Below are 5,107 nucleotides of genomic sequence, written 5' to 3' on the forward strand. Positions count from 1 at the left end.
TCTCTCTCTCTCTCTCTCTCTCTCTCTCTCTCTCTCTCTCTCTCTCTCTCTCTCTCTCTCTCTCTCTCTCTCTCTCTCTCTCTCTCTCTCTCTCTCTCTCTCTCTCTCTCTCTCTCCCCCTCCTGCATGTTTCTCTCTCTCTCTCTCTCTCTCTCTCTCTCTCTCAGTAAGCATTAATAAATAAATAAACAAATAAATAAAACAGGGCTTCTCAACCTTGTTACTATGTGGGCCCTGGTAATTCTTCGTTGGGGAGAGGGAGGGAAATGCTGTCCTGTGCATTGCAGGATATTTAACACCACCCCTGGCCTCCACTCACTAGATGCCGAAGTCCTGTCCTGCCCTCTCCCCACCTACCACCCCGCAGTGGGAAATGGAAATGTCTTTAGATGTTGCCAAATGTCCCTGGGGACAAAGTGCCCTTTCGCCCCGATAGGAACTGCTGCTCTAAACTCCGCAGTAGCTCCCCATCTCACACCGATGATGCCCTCCCGCATCCCCCCCCACCCCTCTCATCTCATCCTCCTGCCCCCCCCCCACTCTGCTGTCTTCATGCACACTGGCCTTCCGATTCCTCAAACGCTGGAGGTCTGATCCGAGTCAGAGTCTGCTGCTCCCTCTGCCTGGAATCTTCTTCCATTGGATTTTCGGGCAACTCACTCTATCATGTCCTTCAGGATACGACTCAAATGTCACCTCGATGAGGCCAGCTCGGGACACCTTTTATGAAATTAAAACCCCATGGTATGAGTCTGCTAGGGCCACCATAACAAAACACTATAGATTCAGTGACTTAAACAACAGGAGTGTATTGTCTCACGGCTCTGGAGGCTGGAATGCCAAGGTCACCCTCAAGGTGGAATCGAGCTTGGTTTCTCCTGAGGCCACCTTCCTGCTGTGTCCTCACATGGCCTTTGCTCGTGTGCACATCCCTGGTCTCTTTGTGTGTCCAAATATCCTCTTTTTTTTTAATTTTTTATGTTTATTTATTTTTGGGAGAGAGAGACAGAGTGCAAGCTGGGGAGGGACAGAGAGAGAGGAAGACACAGAATGTGAAGCAGGCTCCAGGCTCTGAGCTGTCAGCATAGAGCCCCATGCGGGGCTCAAACCCATGAACTGTGAGATCATGACCTAAGCCAAGGTCGGACACTTAACCAACTGAGCCACCCAGGTGTCCCTCCTATTTTTTTTAAGTTTATTTCTTTATTTTGAGAGAGAGAGAGAGGGTGCAAGTGGGAGAGGGACAGTGAAAGAGGGAGAGAGAATTCCAAACAGGCTCTGTGCTGTCAGCATAGAACCTGAAACAGGGCTCGAACTCACAAACTGGGAGACCATGACCTGAGCTGAAATCAAGAGCTGGACACTTAACCAACTGAGCCACTCGGGTGCCCTAAGTTTCCTTTTTTTATAAGGACACCAGTCATGTTGGATTAGGCCCCACTCCAATGGCCTCATTTAACTTAATCGCTTCTAATGGCCGTATCTCCAAAAACAGGAGCATTGTGAAGTCCTGGGGGGTAGGGCTTCAACATATGAATGGGGGGGGGCACAGTTCATCTGACAACACCTACCATCACCACCAGCAGCACTTATTAGTCCAACATTCTGAATGTTTTATATCTTCACCCCATTTAAGGTTCTTCTCTTCTCCAATCTTCCATTCAAATGTTGTGTTCCATAAAGGCAGAGAATTTGTCCATTTTATTCACCCCCACCTTCCCAGTGCCTAGACTAATGCCTGCTACATAGTAGGTGCTTATTAATTATTTGTTAAAGTAATGAATAGGCATAATGTAATGAATAGTAGAGTAATGAATCTCTCCCAACTAGCTGTAACTTGGTGAAATCACCTACCTTCTCTGGGCCTCAGCTCCCACTGTCCCATGAGGGAATTAATCTAGATAATATAGAACAAGAATTCTGCTCTATTTGAAACTTAGTGCCAAATTAGCCCAGATTCCCTAAAAAAGTCTGAGGGGATGCTTAAGTGCTAATACTTCCTTGAGAGGTGAAATGCCAGGGAAGCCAGAGTAAGGCAGAGGGAGGTGAGGCAGGGCAGGAGAGAGGTGAGGTGGGGCAGGATGGGAAGAAAATTCACGGACAGCACTGCACTACCAGGCTGGTTCACAATCCAGGAAGAGCCCAGAAGGCCCCATCCATCTCCAGATAGGCTGTGCAGAAGTCCAGCCTTGGAAACTATCCATGGGAAGGAGGCACTGGGAACTGTCCATGGGAAGGAAGCACTGGGAACTGTCCATGGGAAGGAGGCAGTGGGAACTGTCCATTGAAAGGAGGCATTGGGAACCATCCATGGGAAGGAGGCATTGGGAACTGTCCATGGGAAGGAGGCATTGGGAAATTGGGAACTGTCCATGGGAAGGAGGCATTGGGAACTATCCATGGGAAGGAGGCATTGGGAACCATCCATGGGAAGGAGGTGTTGGGAACTGCCCACTGGGAACTGCCCATGGGAAGGAGGCACTGGGAACCGCCCATGGGAAGGAGGCATTGGGAACCGCCCATGGGAAGGAGGCATTGGGAACCATCCATGGGAAGGAGGCATTGGGAACCATCCATGGGAAGGAGGCGTTGGGAACCATCCATGGGAAGGAGGCATTGGGAACCATCCATGGGAAGGAGGCGTTGGGAACTGCCCACTGGGAACTGTGCATGGGAAGGAGGCAGTAAGGCTTCCTCTTGCCCTTTGCTTCCTATTGGTGAAAGTTGGCTTCTTGGGGAGTTAACTCTCTTGCACTTTCACAGTCTCACCTGGCTCTGTCAGCAGTCTCTGGGGGAGCCAAATCCCAAGCCCTCAGGAGCAAGCCTTCAAATGGGTCAGGAGTCTGAAGGGAGTGGCCTCGGGCTGCAGAGAAAGAGGGTAATCAGGACAGCAATCCCTGGTCCCCAGGGCTCAGCAAGTGGCTCAGAGCCTAGGAGACAGGAGGGCTGAGGGAGCGAATGAGTGAGGAGGGAAAAAGCTGCAGGGTCTGACACAGAGGTCGGGATAGAGCTGGGGGGAAGCTCTGATCAGCTCCAGCAATTGAAGAAGGAGCTCAGAGGAGCTCAGCCTGACAGACAGGCCCCTGAGCCCAGGATCTAGATGGAACTGATCCTTTTGAAGCCCTAACAGGAACCCAAGGCCCCAGCAGCCCAGCCTCATCAGACTGTTCTAATGGGGTCTTTGAAGAAGAACACCCAAACTCATCACCCGCAGGGTCAGACTCCAAGTGTCTGTGGTGGCAGAGGGGCTCTGGTGTCCCAGGCAGGGAGCCCCTGGGTTTGGCAGGCAGGGAGCTGGTTCATTAGCAGCAGGATCTGGGCACCAGCTCCCCCCATCCTCCCCAGCCACACCGCCCCTCTCCTGATCATCACTTTGCAAACTATTCCTAAATTCCAGCTGCCCCCTCAGCTGTCTCTGGAGGGAAAGAGGCATTCACTGCCCCTGCCCCCTTCCTCCGGGAGGGGGTGATTTTCCTCCCATGTGGGCCGTGTGCGTTTGGTTGTGTCCCAACTGGAGGGCAGATTCCTCCCTCCAGAGGTGATGATACACGCGGAGAGCAGATTGCGCATTTGTCTCCTGGGAGGCAGTGGGCGAGGAAAGCAGAATTCGGCATGTGAGAGTGGGGAGGGGTGTCTCCAGAGCTGCAATGGGGTGATGGGCCCGAAGAGCAGGGGGCTGAGCTACTGGCTGTCTGTAGAGGCAGCGGGAGGCTGATTATAGGGCTGGGTCCTGTGGCCCTGGATGTGGGTGCAAGAAGCTGTGTACGCACTTGACTGTCAAGGTGGGAGTGACGGTTACCCTGGTGACCGGGCTAGGAAGTGGGTTGGCCTCGCAGGCAGAGATGCTGCAAAGAAAATAGAATAAGCACCAGTTAGCGCTTCTCTCTTTCTCTTTTCTTTGTCTTGATTGGAGCACCGGTCAGATAGTAGCTTGTCATCGCAAAGGAAGGACAACGTTTATAGTGGTTGGGCCCGCCATTTCCTCTTCCAGTTCTCTAGGCACATACACCCCCCCCACACACACACCTCCTCCAGGCGGGCCTGGAAGACCTGGGTCCTAATCCTAACTAGCCCTGGGACCCAGGGCAAGTCGCTTTCTCTCTAGGCCTCTGGCAGACCAGGCAGACCAAGATCCTTTTGTGTTCTGATTCCTGTGTGTCCCCCAACGCCACCCCCACCTCCATCAGACACTTTGATTCAGCAGGTCTGGATCTGCCCAGGAATCAGCATTTTAGCCACCCTCACAGGTATGATTGGGAACCCCTGCCGCCTGGCGTTGAGAGCACAGGGGTAAGAACCAGACAGACCGGAGACTCGCCCTAGCTCCGCTCCTCTGAACCTGCTCCCTTGCCTCAGCGATGGCAGAGAACGTAGTGGTACCGTGAGAACCTGAAATGAGGCCGCAGTATACCACACACGGCCGGGCACACGCCGAGTGTTCTGCGTTTTAGCTTATCATTGTATCTGAATCTGTAGCGTCTCTACTGTCCTCTCCCGTTCCCAGCAGCCCCCTTCCATCTGCTCGTTCTTCTCCAGCCAAATTCCACACGCGGAGAGATGATACCACCCTAAGCAGGGACCCAGGCAGAGGAGGAGACGGTACACTCACAGCTGGGGCGCTCACACCCAGTTAATCTGTTGCCATGACGACTCCTAGTTTACCAACCTCTGTGGGGCGAAATGACTTCCTTCAGCATCTGGAGGCTCCAGACGTGCACGGTCACTTCAACACCAGGAAACAGGAGGGTGCCATGCCCACCCCGATCCCGACCACCTTGTGTGCATTTCAGGATAAACAGAGAGCATCCCCAGGGTGAGGATTTAGCTGAATTTCACTTCAAAGCCCCAGGACCTAACACAATGCCTGGCACACAGTAGGCACTCGACCAATAGGGGTTGAATGACTATGTATATGTGATATAAATCTGATTCTCTTGAATCTCTTTATCAACAATGAGCTTCATTTAGGAGTGAGGCAAAAATGAAATAAGGACTCTGGGGCATCTGCCTTTTGGTTTCTTCCCCACTTATTCCCTTTGGGAAAACTGCATTCCAGCCTCTCTCAAGGGCACTTAGTGACCTCGGCATCAACACATGAATACGAAAG

The sequence above is a fragment of the Suricata suricatta genome, chromosome 9, assembly GCF_006229205.1.
Source record: "Suricata suricatta isolate VVHF042 chromosome 9, meerkat_22Aug2017_6uvM2_HiC, whole genome shotgun sequence".
NCBI classification, from domain to species: domain Eukaryota; kingdom Metazoa; phylum Chordata; class Mammalia; order Carnivora; family Herpestidae; genus Suricata; species Suricata suricatta.